This window comes from Cervus elaphus, chromosome 7, assembly GCF_910594005.1.
Source record: "Cervus elaphus chromosome 7, mCerEla1.1, whole genome shotgun sequence".
Taxonomy (NCBI): domain Eukaryota; kingdom Metazoa; phylum Chordata; class Mammalia; order Artiodactyla; family Cervidae; genus Cervus; species Cervus elaphus.
This window is the reverse complement of record NC_057821.1, coordinates 31,413,517-31,433,710: the sequence shown is the minus strand read 5'-3', so window position 1 is coordinate 31,433,710 and position 20,194 is coordinate 31,413,517. Positions and strand designations below refer to the sequence as shown.

General features: G+C 36.5%; 1 long non-coding RNA gene and 3 other non-coding genes across 4 annotated transcripts; all 4 read left to right on the top strand.

The window, feature by feature from the left end:
- The first annotated feature begins 51 nt into the window (after positions 1-51).
- LOC122697482 lies at positions 52-20,187 on the top strand. The gene is made up of 3 exons (XR_006342070.1): positions 52-153; positions 318-470; positions 19,777-20,187. It is a non-coding gene; the product is annotated as an uncharacterized LOC122697482 (long non-coding RNA).
- On the top strand, positions 6,652-6,733 carry TRNAS-AGA. Its single transcript has one exon. It is a non-coding gene; the product is annotated as a tRNA-Ser (tRNA).
- Positions 16,206-16,287, top strand: TRNAS-AGA. The gene has a single exon. It is a non-coding gene; the product is annotated as a tRNA-Ser (tRNA).
- Positions 19,486-19,567, top strand: TRNAS-AGA. Its single transcript has one exon. It is a non-coding gene; the product is annotated as a tRNA-Ser (tRNA).
- Positions 20,188-20,194: the final 7 nt, after the last annotated feature.

The window sequence follows — 20,194 nt, the reverse complement described above, 5'->3', positions numbered from 1 at the left end:
CGCTAAACTCCATTTCCCAGAGGCCTCAGCCAACGTGTGAGATCTCGTAGAGCGGGATCAAGCAATTCTACCCGCGAATGTTTGTTCCTAAATGTCTCAGGTAAAAGTCTTCGCTAGAGCTGTGGCTCTCAAGGTTTTGTGACCGGACTGATTGTAAGAATACACTTTTATATACAAATATAACTCAGAAACGTAAATAAGCATTTCATAATGCATTACTTGCCCTTATTCCTTGTCCGGCATTGTATTTAGTGTTCTGTTCCTTTGTTTAAAATCTAGTCCTGACCCGTTATATTGTTTTCATGACTCTAAAATAGGTTGCGACCCACGTTTTAAACCGTGAAGTGGTCTTACCATGTTTTGCCCTACGGTAGTGCATTGTATTTGCCTACTTCAACCAGCATGTAGTTGCGAATGGAGCCCAGCGCCAGTCGGTGTGTCCTTGGCAGAAAAGAATCCAACAGAAGTAGGTAGGTTTCTATATTTTTAAACATGTGGCCCAAGCACTTTACTCCTGTGCGTCTCCGTATTTGTATAGTCGGGCTAAGGTCAAGTCACCCAGTCTGTTGACTGACAAAACACTGAATTTGAAAATTCCAACATTGAGTATATGAAGAACAGTTATAGTCAAAGGAAAAGGAACAATATCTAGAAGCAGATTTCAGAAAAGACCTACTGTGAGAAATAGAAAATTTCAATAAACAATTCTTAGTAGGTTGTAAGAAGACATGGCCTAAATGAAACGAATGAAAGCTGTGAAAAAACAAGTTGAAATAAAAACACTGGATGAAAGGGGTTTAAAACACGTGCAAGCATGTTTAAAATGAAGGAAGATAATTAAAATCTTACTGGAGAAGAACAGAATTGATGCTGTGGTAAAGTGAATCAGTTGTATGCAGGATATTCTTTTAAAGCTGTGTGAATCATAAGAAAAACAGGAATGAAATAGAAGAAAGTGATAGATCTATATAAAGGAGAGAGGATGAAAAGCCAACATGTGTATGATTCCCTATCAGGAAGGAGAGAACACATGAAATCAGCTATCATTTAATAGTTTCTATGTGCCAGGAAGTGTTCTGACTGCTTTATACCTAACATTTAATTCTTAAAACGATCTTTATTAAGTTGTTTATTATTATTTCTTCTTTATTACAGAGGGAACTAAGGCACAGATAAGTTGAGTAGCCTGTCCGAGGTGACATAACCAATAAATGAGGAAGCTGAGACTTGAATTTAGTAATTTGGTCCCAAGCTCCCATTTTTAATCTCTAATAAACAATAGGCTCCCTAGTAAAGAGATGAACAATTTCCTAAGTTTAAGAAGAATGCACCTCGTTCATTGCAAGTAAGAGTGCAAAATGGTACAGCTACATTGGAAGACAGTTTAGCAGTTTCTTTCAAAACTAAGCACACTCTTACAACATGATCCAGCAATTGTACTCCTTGGTATTTACCTAAATGAACTGAAAAGTTAGACACACACAAACACCTAATTGTCAAAACTTGGAAGCAACCAAGGTGTTCTTCAATAGGTGAATGGTTAAATAGACTGTGGTATATCCCTGCTGTGTAATATTATTCAGCAATGAAAGGAGTTGGCAAGCTCTGGCAGTTGGTGAAGTACAGGGAAGCCTGGGGTGCTGCAGTTTGTGGGGCCGCAACGAGTCGGACTGAGTGAACTGAACTGAATGAAAGGAAATGAGCAATCAAGCTACCAAAAAAACACGCACATTAAATGCAAGTTGGTGAGTGAAAGAAGTTAAAGCGAAAAGGTTACATACTGTAGGAGTCCAACTATATAATATTATGGGAAAGTTAAAACTATGAAAACAGTAAACATCCATGGTTGCTAGGGGTTTGGAAAGGGAAGGAGGGATGAATGGATGTAGCACAGGGGATTTTTAGGGCAGTGAAATTATTTTGTATGACATTGTGGTGGTGGATGTATCCTTGTACATTTGTCAAACTCTCCTATAGAGTGTCAAACAAATACAGAGTGAACCCCTAATATAAACTGTGGTCAATAATAATTTATCAATATTTGCTCATCAGTTGTAGCAAATGTATTGTACTAATGCAAGATGTTAATAGGAAAAATTGGGTAGTGGAGGGGGGCAGTGGTGAGCCCAGATGGGATTTTTCTGTAAACCTAAAATTGTTTTCTTAAGTATATTAATTTTAAAAATATATAATTGTTAAAAGTGTTTCTGGTAAGGTCTCAGCGGGAAATGAGAGACATCTCATTAGAAATTGGAAATTAGAAATTGGATATCTAATTAGAAAAGTGATTCCTGTAAAGTAACAGAACTTGGCTGAATTGTGTTCTTCTGTGGGATGAAAAACAATTTGTAAGCAATAAATTTGAATATTTAGCTGAGCAAATTTCCTAGATAAATGTCAATGTGCTCCCTGGTTTCTCTGTGCTGTTTATAGTACAAAATGTAAGGAAAAAGACAAAAGAGGAAAGAAGTGTTAAGCAGAATAAGCAAAGAGAAACCATTTTATGATGGTTTGGAAAAACTTCAGCTACACCTTCTACAAACGAGGCTTCCAGTACAAGTTGAAATATGCATGTATTGAAAAAATGTATATGTAAAATTTCTGTCCTCAGTGACTTCTCTTCATAGTGTTAGCAACTGGGTGTATGTATAAAAAAGTAAGCAACCATTGTAAGCAGCATATAGATATTCCCTGAGTATATAGGCAAAATATTGAGTACCAACCATATGCCGAGCACCCATAAGAAACACTCTCTGCATATAAAGTATAATTTAGTGAATAAAAGCCAAGGTTTATTGAGTCTACTTAGTTACTAGCTATAAATACTTTACTTGAACCAACTCATTTAATTGATTCAGGGTGCCAAACAGAGAAAAGGATGGAAATTCACAGAAAATTCATAGGTTAATAAGAGTTCCAAAGAAAAGCAAGGAGAGATAAGAAATCCTTCCTCAGTGATCAATGCAAAGAAATAGACGAAAACAATAGAATGGGGAAGGCTAGAGATCTCTTCAAGAAAATGAGAGATACAAAGGAAACATTTCATGCAAAGATGAGCACAGTAAAGGACAGAAATGGTATGGACCCATCTGAAGCAGAAGATATTAAGGAGAGGTGGCAAGAATACACAGAAGAGCTATACAAAAAAGATCTTCATGACCCAGATAACCACGATGGTGTGATCACTCACCTGGAGTCAGACATCCTGGAATGCGAAGTCAAGTGGGCATTAGGAAGCATCACTACAAACAAAGCTAGTGGAGGTGATAGAATTCCAGTTGAGCTATTTCAAATCCTAAAAGATGATGCCGTGAAGGTGCTGCACTCAGTATGCCAGCAAATCTGGAAAACTCAGCAGTGGCCACAGGACTGGAAAAGGTCAATTTTCATTTCAATCCCAAAGAAAGGCAATGCCAAAAAATATTCAAACTACCACACAGTTGCACTCAACTCACACACTAGCAAAGTAAAGCTCAAAATTCTCCAAGCCAGACTTCAACAGTATGTGAACTGTGAACTTCCAGATGTTCAAGCTGGATTTAGAAAAGGCAGAGGAACCAGAGATCAAATTGCCAACATCTGCTGGATCATTGAAAAAGCAAGACAGTTCCAGAAAAACATCTACTTTTGCTTTATTGACTACAGCAAAGCCTTTGAGTGTGTGGATCACAACAAACTGTGGAAAATTCTTCAAGAGATGGGAATACCAGACCACCTGACCTGCCTTTTGAGAAATCTGTTAAGAAGCAACAATTAGAACTGGACAAGGAACAACAGACTGGTTCCAAATTGGAAAAGGAGTACGTCAAGGCTGTATATTGTCACCCTACTTATTTAACTTATTTGCAGAGTACATCATACAAAATGCTGGGCTGGGTTCGGGATTGCCAGGAGACATACACAGATGACACCACCCTTATGGCAGAAAGCAAAGAAGAACTAAAGAGCCTCTTAATGCAAGTGAAAGAAGATGATGAAAAAGTTGGCTTAAAACTCAACATTCAGAAAACTAAGATCATGGCATCTGGTCCCATCACTTCATGGCTAAAAGATGGGGGAACAATGGAAACAATGAGAAACTTTATTTTGGGGGGCTCCAAAATCACTGCAGGTGGTGGCTGCAGCCATGAAATTAAGACACTTGCTCCTTGGAAGAAAAGCTATGACAAACCTAGACAGCATATTAAAAAGCAGAGACATTACTTTACCAACAAAGGTCCATTTAGTCAAAGCTATGGTTTTTCCAGTGGTCATGTGTGGATGTGAGAGTTGGACTCTAAAGAAAGCTGAGTGCCAAAGAATTGATGCTTTTGAACTGTGGTGTTGGAGAAGACTCTTGAGCATCCCTTAGACTGCAAGGAGATCCAACCAGTCCATCCTAAAGGAAATCAGTCTTAATTATTCATTGGAAGGACTGATGCTGAAGCTGAAACTCCAATACTTTGGCCACCTGATGGGAAGAACAGACTCATTTGAAAAGACCCTAATACTGGGAAAGATTGAAGGCGGGAGGAGAAGGGGATGACAGAGAATGAGATGGCTGGATGGCATCACCAACCTGATGGACATGAGTTTGAGTATGCTCTGGGAGTTGGTAATGGACAGGAAAGCTTGGCATGCTGCAGTCCATGGGGTTGCAAAGAGCCAGACACAATTGAACTGAACTGAACTGAACTTGCACAGTGGCCAGAATTTTGGTAATAACCAGATTTTTAATTCAAGAAAATGGATAATGAAAATCTTAGTATGTCATAAATAATAAATATTCATGCATAACATACCTTTTACTGGCAGCAAAAATATTACATCATAATAGATGAATTATTTTTCAAAAGATATTTGCCAAAGCTTAATGGATACACCCAAAAAACATATGAAAGCAAAGCACTCAATGCATTTACACACAGCAAACAGACCCATGTACCCAGCATCCAATTTGAGAGTTAAAATCATTACTCTCCTTGTTAAACTCCTAGTTAAAACTCCTTTCAAGCGTAGTGGGACCTCCCTGTCATGTCCACTCAAGGGTAGTCATTACCCTCATCTCTACTGTACAACATACAGTAATTTCACCTATTCTTAAACTTTAAAAAATTGGAATGCACTATAATATGTGTTCCTTTTTGTCTGACTTTTTCCACTCTCTATTAGCTTGTGAAATTTTGTCCATATGGGGTTATGTGTACTTGTAATTCCTTCACTCTCCTTGTGGTGTGATATTACACTGAAAAAGACTCAATTTGCCTTTTCTACTGTAGATGAACTTTGGGTTGTTTCCAATTTCAGCTTAAAGTAATAGCTACACTACTTTTTGTTTCTTACAACTCAACTCTGTCTCTTCCTTTACTGAGATCCATTCTGACATGCTTAAATTTTTTTAAGTCCAGAAAAACAAAGTTGCATCTGTGTCCAATCCTTGTTCCTTGTTATCCTAAATCAACCTGTTGATTAATAATTTTGGTTCAGATGCATCACTAATTACTTCCTGTTTTGCATATGTATTTTTTTAAGCACAAAGGTTTTTTCTTTTTTTCCAAAGGTTTTCTTTGATACCTAACTTCCTTTAAAGCTAGTGTTCCAAATGACTTCAGAGAATATATATACTTGATAAAAATATGTACACCAAATAACATGTTATGTGTAAACTATGGACAGCAATCTTTTTAGCATAATTTTTGTCAAAACTGCTTCATGCCTGTCCCTTCAGAACAGGTTGTCTCCCATAAAACCACTGAACATCTTAGGTCTCTCTGCCTTTACCTCATTCTCTTCTCTTCCTCTCCTCCTTCTCCTTCCTGGTCCCTCCTCCTCACTTCTCTGTTTAGGTGATGTGATTTCTCTGTTTGCGATTGTTTTCCTCTTTTCTTAAATTATTAGTGAAAAACACCAAGAAGTAGACAAAAGCCAATTACAGTGATGTTTGCACTGGACTGGCCCAGGAAAACTCATATTGTCAGCTTTTGACTCAGATGGGAAAACAAGAAGGGGGAAAAGAAAACATACTTGCAGGTTAAAGTTTGAGAAAATGAACTCCTATCTTGGTAAAAATCAAACTAAGATCTTCTTTTTAGAAGGTAGCCAGGTTCTAGGGGCGACAGGAACTCACCAACCATCTATAAATTTTATTCTTAACCACAAGCGTGGAAGCGTATAGTGAAATACAAAGCACGGTACAAACACAATGGGATTGGCGTTCCGTTAGGTTTGATGTGGGCTGAGGCACTTAGGGACACAGAACAAGTGGGATGCAAGGAGGCTTTTGTGCATCATTTCCCTCACTCTTTACTTAGCACATAAATCAGGGAACTAAGCCCCACCCTGAAAGCCACTAGCGTTCTTTAAGGGGCCTCAGTGCCTGCAAGGAAGTTCCAAACAAAAGCTACACCTTTTGTTAAATAGCCTCAGGGCTATTTAACTCCAGACAACTCGAAAGGCTACTGCTGATGCAGTGAGGACTCCCCTTCTAGTGCTCTCTGTCCCGACAGTTGCCCAGAGAATTTGACCTCCATGCCAAACTTGTATTTCACCTGAGGGTTTCTATTCAGTTTGCAAGAGTACGTTTTCTTGCACCAAACTCATTTTTGTTGTTTCCCATGACATCGGCCAGTGAAATTTGTATTTAAGGATTTAAATGGAGAGGATGCTGCTCGTGTAGTCGTGGCCGAGTGGTTAAGGCGATGGACTAGAAATCCATTGGGGTCTCCCCGCGCAGGTTCGAATCCTGCCGACTACGGTGTGTACTTCTAAGTCTGAAGCTTGTTAAAATGAGCTACATTGTAGGTACCTTTCCAAGGCAATCTTTTTGCTTCGACTCTGCCTTGGAAACTTAAAAATCTCTCAGCAGTCAACGGATACTCTTTTAGCAACTACTTCCAGTGTTGTCCAAATTCAGGTCATGGCCATGCGTGTAGATAGGAATCAGTGCACCAAAAAGGCAGCTATCGAGAGAGAGCGCGAGAGCGAGCGAGCGTCTTATTTTCCCTTTTTGTCTTTTATTGTAAAGTTCTCACAGAGCACTGTCGCTGGCCGTCCCACTGTGCTGCCAGTTCTGGGAAGTGAGGGAGGAACTGGAATGGACTTAAAGCTAGACATGGATATATTTGGCTCGGACACTGAATCGCACGATGTATAGTTGATAGCAGGAAGCATAGCTTGCACAGTGAATTAATAAAGACAATGGTAAGCAACTGTATGGAGATTCCTCTAGAGTAGCATACTGTCTTTCCACATTAGTGCTGTAGTGTGCATCTCTGCCTGTCCTGATGGAGACTGAGGTTTGATTCTCCTACACATTGGGCATTGTCTCTCTTCTATTAATAATTAACCATCAAGGACTGGAATTCAGTAAGTAATATGAAGAGAGGATGCCCTCTCCACAGTTACCAAGTGATCCAGCCGATTTAGTGACAGATTACATTTTTATTTTATGTAAGTGTATAATATGTAATATTATGAGTATACATGTACTTTAAGATATATATAATTTTAAAAGTGTGTGTTTTAAATATATATATGTGTGTGTGTATACTTTTCTCCCTTATATATGATAGAGACAGAAAAGGAAAATACAGTAATACAAATGCTAACATTTGGGGACTGGATTAGCCAGGAATTGTCTGTATTCTTGTAACTTTTCTGTCAAACAGAAATTATTTCAGAATTAAATTATTTTAAAATAAAAAGTTAAAAAAAGACTAATAAAACCATAACTGAAAAATATTTTCATTGACATTTAAAAGCATAGATATACAATTTGAACCATAGATATGACAGAAATAAGAAGTAAATTAATGAATGAGAGTTTAGAACTGATGAAAGAATGCAATGCAAACTGCTGTAGTAAGCAAGGACATTAATAACACATGAGAAGAGCTAAATAGAGAGAGCATACCTAAAACAACATTGTTTAATAATGATTACACTTTACGATGTGAAAATAAGATGATGCTATAATTCAAAACAATAACAATAACTATAACAACAATAACAATAACAAACAACAAATAACAATAACAAACTCCAGCAATAACATGTGTGGTGGGAAGGTGTGGCCAAATCCAAATTATTCTATGTTCCCTTATAATGTTGAATAAGGTTAGAATTAAATGTACACTCAAAACATGATACATATTTGGACCATTGCTGAATACTAGAACACCTGACCTGCCTCTTGAGAAACCTGTATGCAGGTCAGGAAGCAACAGTTAGAACTGGACATGGAACAACAGACTGGTTCCAAATAGGAAAAGCAGTACATCAAGGCTGTATATTGTCACCCTGCTTATTTAACTTATATGCAGAGTACATCATGCGAAATGCTGGGCTGGAAGAAGCACAAGCTGGAATCAAGATTGCCAGGAGAAATATCAATAACCTCAGATATGCAGATGACACCACCCTTATGGCAGAAAGTGAAGAACTAAAAAACCTCTTGATGAAAGTGAAAGAGGAGAGTGAAAAAGTTGACTTAAAGCTCAACATTCAGAAAACTAAGATCATGGCATCTAGTCCCATCATTTCATGGCAAATAGATGGGGAAACAACAGAAACAGTGAGAGACTTTATTTTGGGGGGCTCCAAAATCACTGCAGATGGTGATTGCAGCCATGAAATTAAGAGACACTTACTCCTTGGAAGGAAAGTTATGACCAATCTAGACAACATATTAAAAAGCAGAGACATTACTTTGCCAACAAAGGTCCGTCTAGTCAAGGCTATGGTTTTTCCAGTGGTCATGTATGGATGTGAGAGTTGGACTATAAAAAAAGCTGAGCACTGAAGAATTGATGCCTTTGAACTGTGGTGTTGGAGAAGACTCTTGAGAGTCCCTTGGACTACAAGGATATCCAACCAGTCCATCCTAAAGGAGATCAGTCCTGGGTGTTCATTGGAAGGACTGATGTTGAAGCTGAAACTCCAGTACTTTGGTCACCTGATGCAAAGAGCTGACTCATTAGAAAAGACCTGATGCTGGGAAAGGTTGAGGGCAGGAGGAGAAGGGGACAACGGAGGATGAGATGGCTGGGTGGCATCACCGACTCGATGGACATGAATTGGGTAAACTCTGGGAGTTGATGATGAACAGGGAGGCCAGGTGTGCTGCGGTTCATGGGGTCGCAAGGAGTCAGACACGACGAAGTGACTGAACTGAACTGAACTGGATGACTGTTAAAAAATCAGTGAGCCATGATTTCTGTCAGCCATGTTCAAAACCAAGCAGCTTTTGTTTTTTTAATGAAGGAATAGAAAGATATAAGAATAATTTTGAAATTTTAATTTAAAATTAGTTTTTAACATCTTGTCATCAAATTTTGGTAGTCAGATTTAAAATTTAATATTATTGTGCAGCACTGTCAGACACTAGATTATTTCTTCAGTAATTTTATTGCACAGTTGAGTGGTCAAATTCATTCCTTTTCCCTGTCATTGAATCTCATTTGTCCCTCATTTGTCTATTACTTCTTTTCATCATAGACAAAATATTTATTTTTTACAGAGGAAGAAAGATTGATCATAGATAAGACCTATAAAGGCACTGATGAGCAGTCAACATAGGCATGGCTTGAAGGGCCACATCCTTGAAAGAAGGGAAACACATGATGAGTTGTACAAGAGCTTGCCCCTGAGGGACACATTCTGTTTTGCAACATTTTATCAATAGACTAGACTTTAGGTGGAAAAAGCAATTGCACTGAACTGAAGAGACACTCATTAGTGTTTGGCTACCAAAATCTATAGGACCTGCAGGTCAAAATTCAGATGACGAGGGAACCACAGAGAAGGAACTCAAACTTCTACATATAAATTCTCCTTACAGTATTGGCTAATTCCTGAATTGCCAACACACAAGAAAAGTTCCAAAACTCTGTAGGAAAGAGCAGCTGGAAGGCTAAAAATCTGTAGATTCATCACCTGCTTAGTTTTTGAGAAACAGAGGTTAAAGTTCATGCCTCTCCCAGTTAATAAACCCTGTTATTTGAGACCTCAGAAACATATCTTTTAAGCAGTAAGGGACAAACCCAGCTGTAAGGACTAAATGAAGAGTAAGGTCTGTGTCTTCAGAGTTACGAGAAGAGAACCTAACATAGACCAACCATAATAATGGCTCAGTCTTTGTATATTCCAGAAAGACTACCAGCAAACTCTGAATGTTCAGAAAGAAAGCAATATAGGTCTATATAGCCCATTGATCAAAGAAGAAAGCACAATAGAGATTTTAAAATACTTTGAGCTGAATGAAAATAAAAATATGATACATCATAATTTGTCTGATGTAGCTAAACCTGTTTTTATAGAGAAATTTTTATCTTTAATTCCATGTATTAGAACAAGGGAAAGGTTGAAAATCAGTGATCTAATTCAAGAAGCTATAAAAACCTGGGAACTTAAATGCAAACGGTAGAAGGAACTGTTAAAATAAGTGCAGAAATCAATGAAAAGCAGATATACATCAGAAGAAATCAGCAAAGCAAAAGGTTGGTTCTTCGAAAAGACTGATAAAATAGATAAACCCAATGAGAATAACCAAGAAAAAAAGAGAGTAAGATAAAACACAAAATGCCACATCAGGAAAGATATAGATGATATTCATATATATCCTAAATATATTTTAAAAACAAGAAGGTATTAGAAACATCTTGATGTCAGTATACATGAAGCATTTGATAAAATGGATATCTTCTTTGAAAAATACCATGTACCACAGGGACACAGAAAGCAACTGGAAATCTGAATTGTCCTATGCCTATTAAAGAAATTAAATCCATAATTTAAAAAGTCACTCATATAAACCTCCAGGCCTAGGTAGAATCTCTTCTGAATTCTTCTATACAAATAAGAGATAAATATCAATCTTTTAGAAACTCTTTCAGAGGATAGAAAAGATTCTGTATCTTGATTATGGTGATTATTACACAAGTATATACATATGTAGAAATTCATCATACTGTATAGTTAAGACTTGTGGTCTCTTCAGTGTAAAAATTACACTTAAATTTTGAAAATGAGAAAAATTAAGGCAAAGTAAGGATGGTTTAACTCAAGCAAAAGGAGAATTCCTCACTAGCAGATGTATATTACAAGACATAATAACAGGTATTCTTGAGGTTAAAGAAAAATAAAGAATTTGAAAACTGGCATTAATAGGTAAATTAATGTGGTAGCTGGATTCATGATCAGTATAAAATATATCAAGTGTATTCATATGTACCAACAACAAACATTTGGAAATTAAAAGTGGTTTAATTTCAATTTCAATAGCATCAAAAATGACAACTGCTTAGGAGTAAATCAAATAAAAGATGTTCAGATAGCTATACTAAAGTCTTTAATGTATAAGTAAAAATCCAAAGAGAAGAAGTAAAATAATATAAGTACTTTCAATCTAAAAAGAGTCAAAGAAGCAGAAATTAGAGAACAAGACCATACCAGCAAAATTAAAAGAAGAGCAAGATGATAGAGTTAAACTTAACTAAATATTTATCTTGAATATAAGTAGGTTAAATATTTCAGTTAAAAAACAAAGATTGTCATAATGGAAAAAATTATGAATGAAAAGAGTTTACCCCAAACTATATGTTCTCTATAAGACATGCAGTTTGACATACGGGTTTTTAAAAAAGGATTAGAGTAAAAGAATATAAAAGACATATCAGAACAAGTTACCAAAAAAGATAGACCAGAACCATTTTAGTGATAATAATTTGGTATTTGTAGATTCTTAAGAAAATAGCATTAGTAGAAATAATATTTCATAACCTCAAGGTTCAATTTAGTAAGAAGATATAACAATCTTATATTTGTATGCACATAATAACAGCTTTGAAGTAAAGAAAACAAAGGATAGGTAGAGCTAAATGGAGAAATGTAAAAATCCATTATCGTAGTTTAGTATTTTAGCACTTGTATAGAAATAACTGATGGGACAAAGAGACAAAAATTGTCAGGAAATTTTAAATAATGGGATTAATATGATACCCAACTAAAGAATATCTTTCTTGTTGAAGTATGCATGAAATATGTAACAAAATCACCAAATGCTAAGCATAATGCAGCTCTCAATAAATTTCAAAAGATTGAGATCATGCAGAATATGTTGTCTGAGCACAGTATAATTAAATAAAAATCAATATCAATAGCATAAATAAATAGAAAATTCCCAAATTTTGCAAAATTAAATAATACAGTGCTAAATAATCCCATGAATCAAATAGATTTTTTAAAACTATAAAATATTTTTAACTAAATGATGAAAATAGGATATATCACAACTGTGACATGAAACTAAAACAGTGCTTAAAGTCTAATTTTTAGCTCCAGATTCACACACTAGGAAGAAGAGAAATTGAAATTTAATGATCTAAGATTTCCTCTTGAGAACCTAGCTAGGTTTTAGAGTTTATTAAACTCTAAAAGTTAGAAGGAAAGAACTAATGAGAATAAAAGTTGTAATCACTGAAAAAGAAGGGAAAAATAGACAAAATCAACAAAGGAAAAATTCACTTTTTAATTAGTAAAATTGTTACCCCAAATCAAGACTGATGTTTTTAAAAAAGAAAAAGTTAACTAGAATAAACAGAGGACAACATTAAAGATCTTACTAATATCAAGATTAGGGTCAGAGGATAAAATGAATAGTTTGGGGGGAAATTTTGTCAATAGAAGATAAAGGCTTATATATATACACAGTTTACAAAGCAAACACAAAAGGAAATGAAAAGTTTAGATAGTCTGAAGTTTGTTAAATTAAAATCATAATTACCTTTTGTACTAGTTTACTATGACTGCCATGACAAAATACCAGAGATTTAGTGGCTTAAACAACAGAAATTCATTTTCTCACAGTTCTGGAGGCTGAAAGTCCAAGATCAAGATGTCATCAGGTTGGTTTCTCCTGAGGCCTCTTCGGTAGGCTTGCAGATAGTCACCTTCTCTCTGTGTCTTCACTGGGTCTTTCCTCTGTGCATGCTTATCTGTGGTATCTCTGTATGCCCAAATTTCCTCTTCTTATCAGGATACTGAGGTTAAATTAGTGCCCATTTTAACAGCCTCATTTTAAATTATTAACTTAATTCCCAACTCTGTTTATGAGGCCAGCATAATCTTCATATTAAAATCTGACAAAGATGTTACTAGAGGAGTTACATGTCAAACTTTGTGATAAACCTTCTAGTGCAAAACCACTAAAGAAAATAATAGCAATCAGATCTAGTAATATATAGAGAGAAGAGTCAAAGTAAAAAGGTAATGCTTGTTTTTATAATATGAAATCTGCTTAATATATAAAAAATCGATCACTTTAAATGTATTACAAAATGTAAGAGAAAAAACAAATCATATTAGTAGATGCAAAAAAATTTGAAAAAATTCAATGCCAATCATTAAATTTTTGAGCAGTTTAGAAATAGAAAGGAGATTTCTTAATCTCATAATGCATATATACAAAATCCTACATCTAACATCCTAATTGTGGTAAAAAAATTCTTTTAAACTGTATCTTTTTTTCCCCAGTATTTATTTATTTATTTGGCTTGCCAGGTCTTAGTTTCTGCATGCAGGATCTTCGATCTTTGTTGCTGCATACACGATCTTTAGTTGCAGTGTGTAGTTCCATGACCCTGGGCCCCTTGCATTGGGAACTGAAGAGTCTTAGCCACTGGACCACCAGAGAAGTCCCTCTGGTAAATATTTGACACTTTCTCCCAGTTAAGGGCCAGGACAAGCATAACCACTATTACCACTGTTATTCAACATTGTATTGGGCATTCTTAGGCCAGGCAACAAGACAAAGAATTAAAAGATATTTAGATTGATAATGAGTATCTTTCATCAGTTCTATTCAAATAGGACTGTCATCGTTTGCAGGTGATATGAATAAGTGCTTGGAAAATCTCCTAAGATCTACAAATTAGTAGAATTAATAAGTAAAAATAGCAAAATTACTAGATACAAAATCCCATATTCAACTATATATTTTCATATATACCAGCAACAATGGACAATTTTTGTCACATAATAGCAAGAAAACTATCAATATCCTAATAATAATTATAATAAATGTAATAAAAATGTGCAAGACTATATTAAAAATTCCAAATCATTGTGCAGAGAATTTTAATAATATCTAAATAAATGAAAAGATATATTTATTGATTGAAAGCCTCAAATTCAATATATTTGAAATAAAATGCTCAAAGAGGACTTCCAATAGAATTGAAAAACCATTTCTAAAATACATGTACATATAGAAAGGACCTAGAATAGTCAAGGAAATCTTGCAAAGAAAGAACAAATCTGGAGGACTTTTTACTACCACACAACAAGTTTTATTCTGAAGCTATACTGATTAATAAAATGTGATATTGGTATAAAGATAAAGGGAACAAAATAGATATGCTGATACAAGACCATGTACATTTAACGAAGTGGCACTGCAGTTCAAAGGAGAACATGATAGATTTTTCAAAAGGTGGTACTAGGTCAACTGGATATACAAAGGAAAACAATGTGGACATTGCCTTCTGTAAACTAGCCCCTAAACTAATTGAAGATGGCTTAAAGACCTAAATGTGCAAGGTAAAAATAATAACATTTACAGAGGAAAACAGACTACTTCATGAACTTTGGGTTGCCAAGAATTTCCTGTTTAAGAGCCACAAAAAGCAATAACCATAAAAGGTAATTTTGACTTGTTTAAACTTAAAAACTTTAGCATATCCAAAGACATTATTAACAGAAAAGGCACAGAGTGGGAGATGTTTAGAAGTATATCTGAGAAAGATTTATGTCTAGAATATATACAGAACTCCTTAAAATCGGTGAGAAAAAAGACAATAGGTAATAAATCAGATGTGGGAATCTGGGCAATATCTCTTGGGATGATGACAGATAAGCTGGTCACTAACTGTGGGGTCCACTTCAAGGACGGTGTCAATCAGCTTCCTCTCAGTGCAGTACTGGCACATTACTTTTAACTCTCTAGGAAGGGCCTCCATTTTTGACAGAGTTTTCATTTTCAACATCTGTACATGATATAGTAGATTGCCAGTAATCATCTATTTCCATGTCTTCTAGGTTAACTTTCCTGAACTATAAAGGCTAGACGGTTAAAACTACATGTTCCTAGCTCCCTTGCAGTTAGGTGTGATCTAAGCTTTTTCTCAGAGTTGTCTAAGGTGGAAATAAGACTCCTTCTAGTTTGGTTCTTTTGTGCTAACAAGCGTTGTCATGGACACTTTGGGGGTTTCCTCAGAGGAATACAAGGTGAGGGGCCTCGTTTGATTTGCCAATTTGCATCTAGAAGCATGGCATACTCCAAAACATGCAGTTCTCAAAATGTGGTCCCCAGACCAACACTACCAGCAGCATTTGGCACCTTGCCTAGAAATGTAAATTGCTTTCTGCGTTTCTCTATTTGTTGCCCATTAATCATAGGGCCAAATTAACCACCAGAGTTGTTTACTTTCTGCTATCTGAACCACTCCATTATCTAGCTCACACACACCAAGCCAATAATTTCTCCCGCCCTTCAGTTCAGTTCGTGTCCGACTCTTTGCGACCCCATGTAAGCCTAAGTAAGGGGACGACAGAGGATGAGATGGTTGGATGGCATCACCGGCTCGATGGACAAAAGTTTGAGCAAGCTCCGGGAGTTGGTGATGGACAGGGAAGCCTGGCATGCTACAGTCCATGGGGTCGCAAAGAGTCGGACACGACTGAGCGAATGAACTGAACTGAAGTAAGCCCAGGGCCAGGTATAAGACAACTAGAGACAGGCCCTATGCCCCAAACTCCTCAGATTGAATTTGGCTTCTTTGGACTCCAGGAAGCCCGAACATCCCGGACTGGAAGACTGTTAGGTCCTGACTTCCCCTCGGTATGGGCTAGATTTAATGCCAGTGGTGGCGACTGCAGAAGACTGGAAGAGCCTGACTGGGTGCCTAGAGCAGGCAGCGCCCGGGAGTGTTACCTGAAGTTTGCTGGTAACGCTAATGCTCATGCGGTGAGGGCTCATTCCAGTGTCCGTGATTCCAGGGGGCCTCCGAGAGGTTAGCTTCCCTTCCTAATTCTCGTTTCACATCAGCATTTCCAATAAGCTCACCGAGGACAAGTGTTTGTACCTCTGTGCGTATATATATATATATATAAATTTTTTTTTTTTAAGGTTGCCACGTGATTCCTGTCACTCCACCCCCGACTCAGTAGATGTAGTCGTGGCCGAGTGGTTAAGGCGATGGACTAGAAATCCATTGGGGTCTCCCCGCGCAGGTTCCAATCCTGCCGACTACGAGAGGTTTTTTTTGTTTTTGTTTTTTTAATTATTATTACTGAATACTTGTCCAGCTTGGCCGGCCCTCACTCAAAATGCACTTAGCTCCTGTCCTGAGATGACTAAAAAAAAAAAAAAACCCACAAACAACAAAAAAAACTACCACCTCAGATATTCTTGTCCACAGAATTATGCGCTTTTTGAAAGAACTCACACAGAAAAGATACCTCACTTTAAAAAGTAAAGGTCTTGAAATCGTGGCTTCCTGCTCCGTTTTCAGGAAGTCGAACCTGAGCTATTCCATAAGATTCTAGTAAGCATTGTCAAACCAGCGAGCAAACCAACATTGTCTTGCTAAATGACTCAGTTCAGGAGTCTGTGATACAGGTGGAACGAGAGGCACTCTTCACCAGTGGTGTGTGCGCTTGTCTATTACCTGCAATACCGGGGCTCCGTTCCCAGACAGGTCATTTTTCAGAATTTTGTGACTCTGACAAACTGTTCTTGTTTTTCCGCTCAAATGTTAAGTTTCTTCTTTTCAAGGCAGCCAAATGTAATGGAAAAGAAGGGAGCAGAGGAAATAATTTGATGAGTAACATAAAAGGAAAATAATAACCTGACAAGCGAGAAACTTGACAGACATGTTCTTAATCAGTTGATCATAGTTAACATTTGGAGTATTAGGACATTTAACATCATGTGCATCTCCACATGATGAAGTGCAGAGGACACAACCTCACTTATGTGTTATTCCTGCTAAAAATACATAATCTGAATTTTAACTCTCAGAAAACATCAGACAAAATCAAATCGAGGGGGCATTGTGGCTCAGCTGGTAAAAGAATCTGCCCGCAATGCGGGAGACTTGGGTTCGATCCCTGGACTGGGAAGATCCGCTGGGGAAGGAAAAGGCTACCCGCTCCAGTATTCTGGCCTGGAGAATTCTGGGTCGCAAACAGTCAGACAAGACTGAGCGACGTTCACTTTCTGCAAAATATCTGACCTGATTTTTTTTAAAATGTCAATGAAATGAAAAACAAAGTAAGATTGAGAAACTCAATTCAGATTAAAGGACTAAAGAGACATGTCAACTGAATGCAATGTATTTTCTTTGAAATAAAGTGTTTGCACAGTTGGCAAAGCATTAACAAGGTCTTTAGATTAAACAAGACTTTCAACTTTGATTTTATAATTATTCCGTGGTTAGGAAAGAGAAGGTCCCAGTTTTCAGAAAATGCATAATGAAGTTTTTAAGGGTAAAGGACTGTCTTGTCTAAAATTCATTCATAATAGTTAACAAAAAAGTTATACATATGTAAATCTGTCTATATTAGGAAAAAAAGTACATTTGATAAATTATTAACATTTGATGAATGTAGGTAAAGGATTTATGAAAATTCTTTGTACTACCCTTGCAACTACTTCTAATAATATCAAAATAAAATATTTTAAAAAGGAAAAGAAACAAATAGAACAGGAATAAAAATGCACTAATTGAAATTAAAGACCAAATACAATTTGAACCTTAGATGTAACATAGGTGATGAGGAAATTATTAAATATATTAGACCTAATGAAAGAATAGTATGCAAAATTCTATAGTAAGCAAGGAAATAAATAATATTTTTAATAATGACTGATATTTAAGATATAAGTATAATATGGAAGTACTACACAGCAGTATTATGCATGGTTAGAGAGTATGAATATAATAAAATCATTTTGGGATCTAATGATTTTGTGTCAGGTGAAAGAGAAGTGCATTGGACAGATGAGTTTTACATCAGCTTTTCTGTGACATTGCCATCAAAGTTAAAAATTAAGAAAACACCCATCTAGGGTATAAAAATAAACCTGAAAATTTAATCAACATTTTTATTTAAAAATTAATTATTACCATTGTTATTTAAATGTTATTGTTTAATACAAGCAGGCATAAATAAGCTACAATGATATATCATACAACATGGAGAATATAGTCAATATTTTATAATGACTATAAATGGGGTATAACCTTTAAAAATTGGGAGTCACTCTATTGTATACCTGTAACTTATATAGTATTATACAGCAATTATACTTCAAGTTAAAAAATAAAATTAAATTAAAAAAACAAAATGTTAGTAGTTACAATGTTAAAATGATACTGTGCAATAGTTATTCAATAAATTATTTCTTCAATCCCTACTTCACATTTGAAGTAATATATAGATGCCCAATTTCAGCTAAGCTTGAATATTGTCTGTGTTTCTTTTCATTATAGGCCATATATAAAATGTATGTGTATATAACAAGTGGAAGTTAAAATCAAGTATTCCATTTGCACAAAAATATAAAAGCCTAGGAATAAATCTAACAGAAGATTGCAAGAAATCTATATTGAAAACAACGAGATATTACTGGTGGAAATTAAATGGAGAAAAATATTATGTTTATTTTTCTGTAAGACTGAGCTTTGTTAAAATGTCAACTATTTCCAAATTGATCAATAGATTTAATGAAATCCCAATCAGCTTCCAAATAAATATTATATGGAAGTTAACTCAGAGTTTCAAAAACATTTGGAAGTGTAGAGCAACTTAAAAAATAAGAATATTGAAGATAGCAAAACTGGAGAACTTACACAATACATATATCAAGACATACAGTTACTTATAAATCTACAGTAATTAAAATGGCAAGCTATTGGTTATTACATATAAGTAAATACCAAAACTTTATCTCTATACCAACTTGACCAGGTTGAACTACATTCCCCAGAATTGGTTTTCCTGTGTTTCTAGTTAGATGGAACCCAAAAGATATTCTTATGGAATATTTGGAGGGAGAAAAGTCAAGGAGAAGCCATTCTGTAACTCATGATAACTCATCTGCGGACTTACCTTGTCACGTGGCAGCAGTTGGGCCTGCAACCGCCCCACCTTCCCCTGGATCCTCCTTCAGGCTCCTCTCTTTCTGGACCAAATGTGTATGCTTAGCTCCAAATGAAGGGCTCTGGCTTCTGCAGGATACCTGCACCACTAAGGTCAGGGGCAACTAGAGCTGCCGCAGATTTCAGTCCATTGCTTGGGGCTCCAGTTCATGCTTGTGGGTTCCAGTTTGTTTTCAATCTTCCCCAGTTCTCAAAACCTACTTTCTTATACGTAGGGCGATAGTCGACATGGTTTCTGTTCTTTCTTGTCTATAATTTGAAAAAAAAAATTACACGGAAAAGTTGTGTAGTCGTGGCCGAGTGGTTAAGGCGATGGACTAGAAATCCATTGGGATCTCCCCGCGCAGGTTCGAATCCTGCCGACTACGACAGCCAGCCTTTTGGAGTGACGTAAGGTGGAAATTTCTCCGCCGAAAGAGAAAATGGAAACGTAAACCACAGCCTTGTCAAGGAATTTTAAATAAACTTGTTCTGTTCTTTGTCCAGGCCAAAACTCCACGACTATGGGGAAAGGGAGTTACTATTACTCTATTACTTTTTTATTATTAATAAGTAGACCTAATTATTTTCCCGCCAGCGGAGCATCTGGACAGTTCTCCGAAACACCTTGAGTTTCCCTCGCTTCCAACCAAACCCGCTCGAATCCTGTGTTTTCAAGACAGTTCTTCGGTTTTTCTTCCCCTGCGGAAACCAGCCCTGTTTCCTAGGTCATAGTCTTCAGCCAGCAGGAGCACAAGTTCAACTGTTTGGTCGCCTGGATTCGTTGCTTTCAAATGTAGTAGGGAAGAAACCATCCAAGAAACCAACGCCATCACTGTCGGAGGAGCAGGCTGTCTTGCTGGGGTTGTAGTTTCAGCTTTGGGGCGGAGGTGGGTGGAGCGAGAGAGCTGGGAGATAGCCGGGAGCCACACTCGGTTGGTCGCGGACAAGTCCGAGGGAATTTAGACTTAAATTTGTCAAAGTTAATCAACAAAATAAAACACAGAAATTGTCAG